Here is a 14,138-nt window from a genome sequence, read left to right as displayed (position 1 = left end):
TTATTCTCTAATAATTATTATGATTATTTTTCTTTTTTTTTATCCCTCATGTTATAATAGTTAGAACATCATTTTTTTTATTATGATTTTTCAATTTTAGCAAGCATTTTTTCTTTTAATAATGAAGCGATCAAACAACATTTTATGCTCGATATTTTAGACAACCCATCAAAATCAAAATTGAAGTAGTGTACTTGTTGAAAAATATTTTCTTTTCTTAATCTCTTCATGAAATCAAACCAGCAATAACGTGTATAACAAATCTCTTTACCCTTGGACTCAAGTCCACAAACTTGTAATTTTCACACGCTTGATCTTCGGTGCTGTTCGGATAAAATACAAGATTGAGAATGTAAATTGTTGTTAAACATGTAAATTATATGATTGGAAAATATAATTTATAAAAATATAGAGAAAAAATAAAATTCAAAACAAACTATATTCTTGGCTTTCCAAAATCTTAGCACATACTTTAAAACGAGTTTATCTTATGAATTGCCGTACATTTTTTTTTCCAATCATAGGTAGAGAAAAATCCAAGTTATAGCAAGATGGATGAAGGAATTAAAATTAAAATTAAAATTATGCACATGTTTTTGCTAAGATGATCCCATAACCGGATTTACCTGAGTACTTATTGAGAGTTTCCATCATTTTTTCAAAATGCTTTTATTTTAAAAATTTTATTGATTAGTGTATTTGGTAATGTGTTGTAAGTTGTTTTTTAAAAATATTTTTTAATTGAAAATATATTAAAATAATATGTTTTTAGATTTATATTTTATTTTTTACACGACACATCAAAACTATAAAAAAATAATTTAAATAATATTAATTTAATATTTTTATATAAAAAATAATTTAAAAAACAGAACCAACTCCTACGATACAAAACCCTTCACTGCAAATTGTTGAAACCTTATTATATTCATATGATAAGACAAGATAAGTTTTGTGAGAGTAAGATAATGGAGGGCAACACTAGTGTGCTTCTTGACAAAACAAAGAAAAACAATCAAGGCAAGTGGACATAGTATTGCTGGACTCTTTCAAATTATAAAATTTAAAAGATACATAATATAATTTAATAAGAAGAAAGAAAAAAAATAAAAAAATTTTTAGAAACATACCAAAACTTTGATGATGATATCACTGATACTGTTGAAAAGATATTGACAAAACAAAACTAAGAAAAGTCATCAACAGTAACTACAGTGGACCACATGAACGGTTCAAAAATAAATGAGCTTCGACACCTTTGAACAACTCGTATGACTCACTTTATTCACCGTTTTGTGATCTTTTTTAGTGTTGTTGTACTTATCTTATCAAGATTTTTCTAACAATACTAGTGATATCATCATCGAAACTTTGGTGTGCCTTCAAGATTATTTTTTCTTTCTTTGTTTTTTATTTCTCCTCCTAATGATTTGTGAGTAGAGAGGAGAGAGAAAAGGTAAAAAAAAATCATCCCACTAGTGTGACCTATTTTGGTTATTGTTGGTATATTTTTTTTGTATTGTTAAACTCGTCTTGTCAAGATCTTTTCAATGATTTTGATTGTATCATCATTAAAGTTTCAATATATCTAAGGTTTTTTTCTTTTTATTTCTCATTTATTCTCTCTCTTTATTAAATCATGTGTCTTTTAAATATTACAATTCTAAATAGTTTGAAAATTATATTTACTTCCAAATCACACAAGTCATTCTCAATTTTCTAAATCGTGTTATTTTTTAAATATTTTGTATAGTGTTTTTTTTTTAACTAAGCTGGAAAAAAAAACAAGTAAAGTACAATAATTTTGTGAATTTATCCCAGAAGAAGAGTTCCAAGACATGACAAATGATAGGAGATGGCTCTTTGAAACATGGAGAATACAATAAGATTAATTAAATAGTTAACTGTGTATAAAGTTTTTGTCTTTATTTATGTAGTGATTTCTCGTCTATCATTATAACTATTATTATCATAACATATTAAACAATTATATCTTAATTCAAATATGTTATTACCTACTTTAATAGTAAAGTAATTTATCCTTAAGAGTAGTTTTAATTTGTACAATTTATAATTTAGCCACCATTTTTCATTTTATTTAATCTTCTCCATTATTCTATAATTAAAGAGTAATACGGTATTAAAGAGTAATCTTGTTAGTTGGTTAGTAGTAAAATGCAAAATTAAAAACCATAAGGGTAACATTGAAAAACTATAAATTATAACAGTAGAAGTTGATAAATCTGTAAGGGTAAAAATATAATCTACCCTAATATTTTTTTTTTCAAAATTTATATTTATTTGTATTAAAGTAAAAATAATTAATTACGATAATGGTAATGCTATTGAAATGCATCGATCATTATAGTGTAGCTGTCAAATCCAATTTTACAATGCATCAAGATCAATTGTATTGATAAGATAGTTGAAAATTCAATTTTAATATATATCAATTAGGTTAATGATAATGATATTGACATGCATTAATATAGCTGTCAAATTCAACTTGATTTTGTTAAGATTCTACCTACATGGGTAGTTGATCCAATGGTTGTGTGTCTATATATATATATAAAAGAATAATTAAGGTTGAACTCATGTATTAAATATTTTTTTATCAAAATTAATTTTTGATTTGATTGAATTTCTATAAAATTTTATCAAATTTTAACATGATAAATTTATTATTTGGTTCAATTTTAAATTTAATTTGAGTTATATCTCAAGTAAATAGATTTAATAACCATGGTTAATAGTAATGTTAATGGTTTTATATTTTGTGTTTTTTCATATGAATTTAAATTTTTTTTTAATTCTCTTTATTTATTATTACTCTTCATGGAAATAAAATTATAATTTTACATTAATTAATTATGTGAAATGTATAATTTTATTACGAATTAGATTTTTTAATTCAAATCATCATTGAAATGTGAGCATTTTTATAATTTTATGTTATAGAAATATCGAAAATGCAATATTTAATATTTTTAAATTGATGTTTTTTTAATCTCAATATTTAATATCATATTTAACTCATGATTATATTTACAAGATTGTATCATTTGAGAAAATTCTCTAAGACGATAACGACGGGGTTTCAATAGGATACAATGTCATAGCACATTACATAAGAATTTTTTTTTTTAAAAAAACTTTGGTGTTCTAGTTTCTATAAAATATGTCAGACATCTAAATTAACAATAAAAAAATTAACTTATAGTATTTGTTGATGTAAAAAAGAAAAGGAAGATATATGTTCCGTTTGGGACCCCAAAAATTCATTTTTGTTTTTGCTAAATTTTTATTTTTATATTTTAAATCGTTATAATGCGTTGATTTTAAAAATAATTTTTAAAAAATAAAAAAAAATTATTTTAATGTATTTTGATATGAAAAACACTTTAAAAAACAAACACAACTACATTTCTAAACAGATAAATTAAAACAAGAATTAATCTTCTAGCTTTAAAATAATTTATTATCTTCTATCTGGTGTTAATAGCATCACTGCAACATTGTTTTCTGGTTGCATGATAATTTTGATAGTAGAGTATATAAGAATAAAGAGTTTTTGAAAGAGTAAAATTTTTTTTTTCTCATCAAAACTATGTTAGAATTGTTTATAGAAAGATAATTTTAACATTAATTTTATTTAAAACTAATAGATAAAATTCTTTATACGTACACAACTCTATTTAAAAATAACTTTTAAGCATACCAAACTTTCTCTATACTCCAATATACAACTCATGCACAACACGCACCAACTCAAAGCTGAGAAGCTACGAGCAGGAGGTGAAAAAACAAAGTATTTTTTATATATATTATTATTCCTTTGAGGTGATGGATTTTCAATCGCAACGAAACTTATGCTAAGTACAAAAGAGCCTCCAAACCTAGACAGAGTTTGCTTTCAAAAAACACTCCATTAATAAAAGGGTCTCTTACCTTGAGGTGATTTTTTTTTTTAATTAATATGAGTTTTCGAGCCAGTTTACGTGTACTTTAACTAATTCTACGGGCCTTGTAGTTAATGACTATATAAACCTCCAGTAACCCTGAGATTTGTGGGACCTTCAAATACTTATATTGATATAATATGACATAGTTAACTACTTAGATCCATAATCCGCGCTCCATCACTGTTGAATCATTTAAAAAAAGTTAAATAAATGCACAACTAACATTTTTGTTATAAAAAATATAATTCAATTATAAATTTAAAATATAATACATATTAAACAACAACTTTTTTAAATATCGAGACAATAACATAATAATCCATATATTTTTTGTTTAAATATTGAGATGATGACAAAATAAATTTATCAGAGTTAACCCTGGTTATCTTGTAAAATTTGTGACCCGAGTCTTCAGACTGTGATAATATCATAGAATGCAAATAAAAAACAATTATGAAGATTAATTCCTAAACAACCAAATACTAGATGATGAAATTGAAAAAAAAAATTCAATCTAATAATATTTAAAAATTAGCCTAGGTCAATCTAGGTAACTGGCCAAATCCACAACATGGGTCATGAAAATGAGATAATCTTATAAATCAAATTAAAAGGAATTATGAAACTCAATTCCCAACAAACCCAATGTTAAAGGATGAAAATGAACAAAAAAAGTTATATTTAAAAAAAAAGGCTTGAGTCAACCCATAAGCCTTTCAAACCACCAGTATGAATCATCAGAACGAGATAATCCCATAGAAAGTAATTTTAAAAAATTATGAAGCGCAACTACCAACCAACCAAATATTGGATGACAAAACTGGAAAAAAAATTATTTATTTTAAAGAAAACAAATAAAAAAGACCCAAGACAACATCGGTTAACCCTCTAAAACCGCAACTAGGGTTATGAGATCATAATAACCACATAGAAAGGAAAAAGAAAAAAAATAATGAACCTCAATTCCAAATCAACACAATGTTGAAGGATGAAAGTAAGAAAAAAAATAATTTTAAAAAAAGGCAAAAAAAAAACACCGAAGTCAATCTGAACGAACCTTCCAAACCCATGATTTGGGTTATGAGAATGAAATTATCTCATAAAAAGCAAATAAAAAATAATTAAGAAGCTCAATCCCTAACTAACCCAGTAATGGAGGATGCAAAAAAAAAAACTAATTTTAAAAATACAACCCAAGAAAAAGACTAGAATAAATTCAAGTCAACCCTAAAAACTCGTGACTTAGATCATGAGATTAAGATTATCATATAGAAGGAGCATAAAAAAATTAACGAATCTAATTTTTTAACAAACTAAATATTGAAAAATGAAATTAATAGAAAAAAATGATCAGTAAAAACAACAATAAAAAAATGATAACCAAATTTGATGATAATAATAATAATAAAAGAAGTAGTTTGAAAGCCTTAACCCTTTAAAACCACAACTAGGGTTATGAGACCATAATAATCACATAGAAAAGGAAAAGAAAAAAAATGATGAACCTTAATTCCAAATCAACACAATGTTGAAGGATGAAATTAATAAAAAAATTAATTTAAAAAAAGACAAAACAAAAAAAACACCCAAGTCAATCTAGATGAACCTTCCAAACCCATGATTCGGGTTATGAGAATGAAATTATCTCATAAAAAGCAAATAAAAAATAACTACGAAGCTCAATCCCTAACTAACCTAGTAATTGAGGATGCAAAAAAAAAAAAAAACTAATTTTAAAAATACAACCCAAGAAAAAGACTAGAATAAATTCACGTCAACCCTAAAAACTCGTGACCTGGATCATAAGATTGAGATTACCATATAGAAGGAGCATAAAAAATTTATCGAATCCAATTTTCTAACAAACCAAATATCGAAGGATGAAATTGATAGAAAAAAATGATCGGTAAAAACAACAATAAAAATAATAGTAATCAAATTTGATTAAAAAAATTTTGAAAGCCTATTTTGATCTTTCAAGAGTACTTGACATGGAAATCGAGGTGAGGGGAGAGAAAATAAAAAAGAAAAAAAGAGAAAAAGAATGGTTTATTGGATTCAAAACGAGCATCTGTCGTCAACATGCATTACATGTGGTGGTAGACCATAGCGAGGCAATTCAAATGACATCAAAAAAGTGTGGAAGCAATTGTCATAGGCCGCCACACATTCCACCCAAGTAAGGGGGCCTCTTCTATTTGTTAGCGCGTTCAAATCCCTCTAATTATTTCCCCTTTTTGTTCAAAAGCAGTCCTTGAATTGTCAATTTTAGAATTAATCCTTGAAGCTTTAATTGTTAAATCAATGAGATTGATTTTTTTTTTATCCAAATTGAACATCGATTGAATGTTGTTTCTTTCCCCAGCACCACGAGAGTCCCATACGAACCGAATCAAAACAAATCATAAATTACAATCCAAAATAAATCAAACAAAAAATGATGAAATTGAAAAAAAATAATTGAGCAATTAAAAAAAGAAAAAAAGAGAAAAGATTATGGATTCATTATTGTAATTAGTTGTGTTTATGTGTCTTGTGTTACAGTAGGAATTGCTATAGCAACTTCATCACCCAGTTCACTTTCTTTTGTAATTGTAATGTAATGTACTATTATATACTATACTAACTCACGTTACACTATGGGTTTGCCCAAAACCAAATTTGAATGTAAGAAAAAGTCTAGGGCATAAGGAATTTTTTGCATTGATATTTAATCAGGTCCAACGAGCTAACCTTAAAACTTATCGACCCAAACCCTTACCTATCATGATTTTTAATTAAACCATGTGGAAGTTGTTCCGATATGATTTAATTGACTAAATGGGTCTAAAAGTAACCTGAATTACTAGTAAAAATATAATTTGGCTTAAAAGAATATTCAAGATGATATTTTATTTTAATATTGAGGCAACAATATATTAGATTAACTAGAGCTTCATACATTAAACTTACTAAACTCATGACCGGGGTCATGGACTCCACTTGATTTAATAACCTTTTAAGAAAACTTTTTGTTTATTTAATTATATGGCAACGAATATAAACACTCGTGAAATTAAACAATAACAAAAAATTATAATGAAAAAAACAAAAGGCCCTTGAATTCACAATTTTTTATATATATATCAAGGGTAAAGATGTCATTCTACTTTGTTTTATTTTTTTTTTAATAAAAACACCCTCATCTCTTAATTTTTAAATTTTAAAATTTTACCATCCTAAAAAATTATAAAAAATACATATACACCTCGTAGTCAATTTTTCAACGCATGGGAAAAATTCTAAACACCCTAGCACCATCGCCATTGAATTTTTGGGGAATAGTAAAACAGTAATAACATGGTTAAAGTGAAAACTAAACTGTGTTTATATGCAAAGTGAATTTGCCTTCTCTTTCAGTTTTTTTTTTTTTTTTTTTTTTTTTTTTTTTATTCTCTTAGGTCATTTTTCATTGTCAAATCGGTCCCCTTGACTATGTTCTTCCAAAGTCTTTACAAATTATGCTGGACTTATTCACTCATTTATTTTGTCACAAACATGATGGACTTTTCGGTGACCAAACCTTTAAATAAAGAACTTTGATATTCGATTGTCTCTACCACCTACTACAATTTATATATATATATATATATATATATATATATATATATATATATATATATATTTGTCTCTACCACCTACTACTAATATATATATAAAGAGAGAGAGAGAATCGATTAAATTCAACAAAGTGAAGAAAACTACGAAGAAATTGAACCATCACTTAACGAAATGATAGAGATTAAGCTCGTGACGGGCGTACTATTTACTTATAGATATATATTATATATTGAATTAATTGAAGTGGGATATTGAAGTGGATCCATTGATAAGATTTGATGTAGAATACTCAATAGGTGGTCCGCGTTATATTTTGGAATTGATCAAGTTTCTTCTACCGTTTTAAAAAAATGCTCATGCAATGATAACATATTTTTTTTTAAAAAAAAAATTTAAAATGCAAGTTATTGATTAGAATAAGTTTAATAAGATTAATTAATTTAATAATATCATTATAAAAAAAGCAAGCAACGAAAACAAAAAACAAAAATGACTAATAAAAAAATAAACAATTACCAATATTATAAAAAGATATCTTATAAATATTCTTAGAAGGTCTCAACACTCTTTTTTATAACAAAACAAAACTTGAATAAGAATGAGATAATTTCATAAAGAAAAAGAAAAAAAATCAAAGCTTAGTTACTAGCAAATCAAACAATGAAGAATGAATTAAAAAAAATTAATTTTTTTTTAAAAAACAAAAGAACATGACTCTAGTTGGTATGCCAAACTCGCGCCCTACTTGTGAGGGCGGGTTAACCCCATACAAAAGAAATTAAAAAAAATAATTGAAGTCAACTCTCAAGTAAACAAAATAATAAAAGGCAAAACTGAAAGAAAAAAAATCAATGAAAAAAATATCGAAAGAAAGACTCAAGTCAACACGAGTTAACTCAACTAACCCATTACTTGAAATATTAGATCGAGATAACCCCATAGAAAAGAAAGTAGCAAAAATCTTGAAGCTGAAGGCCTATTAATATAATATCAAAGGATGAAATTGAAAAAAAATTAATTTTGAAAAAGAAAACTAAAAAAAGACTGAAGTCAAACCGAGTTAATCTTCAAAACTCATGATCCAAGTCATGAGATTGAGTTACTCCATAGAAGAAAAACCTAAAAAAATCATGAAGCAAAATTTTAGATCATCCAAAAAAAAAAATAGCAATCAAAAGAATGAGGAACAAATCTAGTATAAAATTTAAATGAAATAAAACAATGATGGATGGAATAAAAAAAATAAAAGTAATAATCAAAAGAACGATGATCAAATCTGGTATAAATATTAAATGAAAGAAAAGAATGAGGGATGAAATTAAAAAATTAAAAAAATAGCAATCAAAAGAATAAGTGGCAAATATGATAGATGAAAAAAAATAGAGGATGAAATTGAAAAACAATTCTAATTTTATAAATGATTTCAAATAAAATAAATAGTAATCAAGAGAATAAGAACCAAATTTAAAGAAAAACATATTGAAGAGTTGCTTTAAAAAATTAGAGGGTTTGACATGAAAATTGAAAAGAAAAAGAAAGAAAAGAAAAGAAAGGAAAGAAAGATCTTCGGCACCAATTCGTAAGTCTGTTGACCGCACAAGCTGCCTAGGCATGGAGGAGATATTGAGGAGATTCCAATACCACCCTGAAATCTAGTATTTGGCTACCGGACGATGTCGCATACGCCGTTTAAAGCTCGCCAGCACAATCCACGTTCTGAAATGTGCATTACACATGTCAACTAATTGTTTTTAATAGTATTTATATTTAGAAAATTTTCAAATCACCTCGCAGTCCATATGATAAAAAAAAATCATAATGAAAAAGACATGAGAGCCTTTGATAATAAATTTAGTCTCTTTTTTAAATAATTTAATTATTTAACTATTTTTAAAAAATAAAAAAATCAAGACAAGATAGACAAATTTCATTGGAGAAGGTGGCTAATGCAAACTTGATAACCAAATACGGAAACCATAAAAATATGGTCATATAGAAAATATTTTCTTTTATTAAAGCCTAAAATGACTCAACAAAATTATGATAAAAAAAACCCTCCTCGAGACAATAATATTAAGAAAAAAAATTAGTTAGGTTAGTTCAACCCGAGAGCAGAGATGAAATGTTTTTAACTTTACACTGTAATTCTTAAACTTTAATTTATCTATGAAATGCTGGTGGCATTATTATAATGTGGTAAGTTTATATTTTTGGTAGCTTGACACCTGGTAACTTTATGGTTTATTTGTGATTGGATAGGTTTGGTATACATACTAGATTTTTATGAACAATTTTAGTATATACTCTTTTAATAAGTCTAATAACATTTGGTTGTTAATGCAAGTGAGTTTTTAACTGTAAATTTATAAAATTATATAAAACATTTGTGAAGAATTTCTGTATAAAAGGTATTAATATGTCATTAAAAAACAACATGTTTACCCATAGTGTTAACAAAGTCTATTTAGATTATATTTTTGAAAAATAGTAAGAAATTTACTTCAAATCTAAACATGAGTTTTGGTAACAATATTAAGACTACGCTTGTTTTCTGCTGGCTTTTATATTTGCGGTGAAACAAACACATTAAGGTATTTGGTAACATACCAAACTAAGTTTTATGCTGCGGGGCATACTAAAAAATTGAGTTTGAAACGTAGTTTTTGTGAAACAGTTTTTACATGTTTTTTAGCTGAGTCTCATAAACATTTTATACATGTTTTTTGCTACACAGAAATTTCAACCATAATTTTTACCATACCCATATTTAAATCCAACTATCCACAGCTAACCGCACTTTTTGAAAACTTACTTTTTTCAAACCACAACCATAAAAGTTACCTAAAAAACAAACACACTCTTAGAATAATTAAAAAAAATACATGATCAAATTTTCATAAAATACATGCTTTCTAATTTAATTTTAAAATACATTAATAATTGTTGTGTGGGACATCTCGACGAGCTACATGGTAAAAATAGAAAAAAGAAAAAGAAAAAATAAGTTGTAACTTAGTTTTATGGTAATAAGAAATCCTAACTAGTTTTTAAAGTTCTAAGTAAAAGGCTTGTTATGCTAAATGAAAAGTAAACATTACCTTAAAATATCTTATCTAAAATAAATTGTATTGTTATTTATTTTTCATGACTATGATATTTATTGTGCTTTGCTAAATTTGACTTAAACTCGTATATGCATATTTGATAAAAAGCTATTAATCCTAAGAAAGTAATTTGCAACATGAGGCTGGTTATAAGATCCTATCCTTATTTTAAAAACACGAGCATCAAACTTGAGAGGAGAGCATCAAACTTGAGAGGATATTAAATGACAATTAGGCTTTGAGCCCATTTCACGGGTTATGTCTAAAATGAATAAAAAATTCACAACTCACACTCAATAAGTATTTTTGGGGTCATGTTAAGCCAACCTGAGTCTACTCACAATGATGAGTAATATCCTAACATGTGAAAATTTATGATCATATATTTGCACACATTGATAAATAAATAAAAGATAAAAAAATTTACAAATAATAAAATCATGTATTAAGAGAATCTATGATCTTTTCAATCACCTTTTAAGATAATGATTCGTTTATCCTAGGTTGATACATGGATAATAAAAATCATTAATATACAACAAAAATTTCAAAACAATAATTACAAAGTTGTTTATTATAAAAGGAAAGGTTTGAAAATATTTGACACCTATTAAAGTCATGCACTTAGTAGTTTCATTGTCTTTTTGGTCAATTTTTAGGATAAAACCCATTGATGGTTTAATTATCTTAGGTTGGTACATAGATAATGAAAATGTTAATACACAACAAGAATTTCTAAACACTAATCACAAAGTTTTTTTTTATTATAAAAACAACAGTTTAAAAATATTTTGCACACAATAAAGTTATGCAACAAGTGATTTCATTATTTTTCTGGTTAACTTTTAAGAATGAAGCCCATTGACAATTCAGTCATCTTAGGTTGGTACACGGATAATAAAAGCCTTAATACACAAAAAATAATTGCGTGTGAAACTCCAAATATGCAAAGTAATAAATTAAAAAAACAACACAACAACAAGTCAACACAACATTATCATATAAATTAAAAAAAAAAACCAAAACTAACAACAAAGTATCACAAATCAAACACAATATAACCATTCAAAAGCAATGTCAACATCCATCATATAATAGCAATTATTCACAGTAGATTGAAAATCATCAATGATAATCAATTTTTTATAAAAAAAACTCAATAGCATATTAAAAAAAAAATCAGATATAAATTTAAGGATCAAAAGCGATTTTCCAGAATGGCTTGGAAGTAGCTGGAATTGTCCTAGTAGTGGTGAAAGAGAAAAGAGATGGGTGTTGATGGCTTTTTTATTTTGCCAAGAAAATGTTGTTGTTTCCTTTAATTCTTCTTAAATATTTTTAATTTTTCCTTTCATAATTTCCTCTATGCTCTCTATTCTTCCATTTTCTTTTTTTTTTCTTTTCTCTCACTATCTTTGTTGTTCTTTCTTTCTTAAAATTATGTCTCTTCTGAACGGATACCTTTGCTCCCATTAATGAACTTTTAATGGGATTTTCATGAAAATCTTTTTGATGTCAACAATTAACTTTTATGAAAATATTCTTGATCCTAGCAACTAATTGAAAATTTTTATAAGAATCTTTTTTATTTCACTAATTAATTGGAAGAGTTTTATGAAAATCTGTTTGATCCTGACAAATCTTTCTTAATCTAGCAATTAACTATAATATATTTTATTTATTTGTTTGTTTCTTTTATCTTAACTTGATACACAAAATAAAATAATGAAATGTTTTGAAAATGATATCGTGGTGATTTGTTAGGAGAAATACTAGCTGAAAATGAGATGTGTGCTCCTCAATTTTTAGCTATAAAGTAGTATATTTTGATCTGCGCTCTGTGGGTCAAATTATTTTTTTTCAATTTATAAAAAACATAAATACATCATGAAGTAAAAAAAATTGATGTAGACTAGACGAAACACTTTTAAAATACTTAAACAGTGATATATTTTTCTTAATATTTTTATTAAAAAAATATTGAGATGACAACACTTTAAATCAACCCGGACCAACCATGATTAACCTCTAAAACCTGCGATCTAGGGCATGAGACGATGATAACCCCCATAAAACCCATATCAAAACAAATTAAAAAGCCTAATTCTAATGAACAAAATATTAAAGGCCAAAAATGAAAAAAAAATCACCTTTAACAACCTATTTTTTTATTGAGTTTTTTTTTTCAAATTCATTATTCAATATGAAGTTATTTTGGGAATTGTGCTTTGTATTTTTTTTTATTTCTTTTCTATTGAGTTATATACTAGTCTCATGTATTTGGTTTTTTTTTCCTCTCAATTTTAACCCTCAACATTAGATCTATTGGAAGTGAGGTTTCATAATTTTTATTTGATTTGGTTTCTATAAATTTATCTTAATCTCATGACTCAGATCACGAGTTTAAGTTAACATAGGTTGATCCAAGTTATTATTTTGGGGACACTTTTTCTAATTGACACTTTTTTTTATCTTTCAATATTGGATTGGTTGGAAATTGGGTCTCATTATTTTTTTTATTTGATTTTATAGGATTATCCTGATCTCATGACTTAAGTTGCGGGTTTGGAAGACTGATCCGTTTTAACTCTGTTCATTTTTTACATCTTTTTTTAATTGCACCTTGTTTTTTAATTGGGCTTCGTATATTTTTTATTTTCTTTCCATAAGGTTATCCCAATCTTATGACTCGGGTTGCGAGTTTTGCAGGTTAACTCGAGTTTGCTCTGTTCTTTTTATTTTGCTATATTTAATTGATTTTTTTTTCAATTTCACCATGCAAGAAGTCAATATTCTTTTTTTTTTCATTTAGCTTTTTTTATTTCATCTTTTAGTATTTTGTTGTTTGGGAATTGAGTTTCGTAATTTCATTCAATTTGCTTTTTGTATAGTTATCATGGTCTCATATATTTATTATATTTTTTTAATTAAATTTCAACCTTCAACATTAAGTTTATTAGAAATGAAGTGTCCGTAATTTTTTTATGAAGTTATCCGGTCTCATGACCGAGATCGCGAGCTTAACAAGTTAGCTTAAGTTGATTTGGGTTGTTTTTTTGTTATTTTTTAATTTTTTTTTGTTTTTATCCTTCATTATTAAGTTGGTTTGAAATTGAGTTTTTTTAATTATTTTTTTCTTTAATTTGTTATAGGGTTTTCTGTATCTCATTATCTGGGTTGCAGGTTTGACATATTAACATAAACTGGCTCGAGTAGGTTGTTTTGTAATTTTTTAATTTTTTCTTTCAACATTTAATTGATTAATAATTAAACTTCATAATTTATTTTAATTTTCTTTCTATAGATTTATCATGGTCTTATGATCCAAATTATAAATTTAATAGGTTAACCTAAGTTAATTCATTTTATCGTGATCTTAATATTTTAAAAAATGATCATATAATATGTTGTCATGTCAATAATTAAACTATTTTTTATTGTTTTTCTTAGTTTTTTTATAGGTTCCACA

Source organism: Populus nigra, chromosome 8 (assembly GCF_951802175.1).
Source record: "Populus nigra chromosome 8, ddPopNigr1.1, whole genome shotgun sequence".
Lineage (NCBI taxonomy): Eukaryota > Viridiplantae > Streptophyta > Magnoliopsida > Malpighiales > Salicaceae > Populus > Populus nigra.
The sequence above is the reverse complement of the archived record's forward strand: the minus strand, read 5'-3'. Positions refer to the sequence as shown.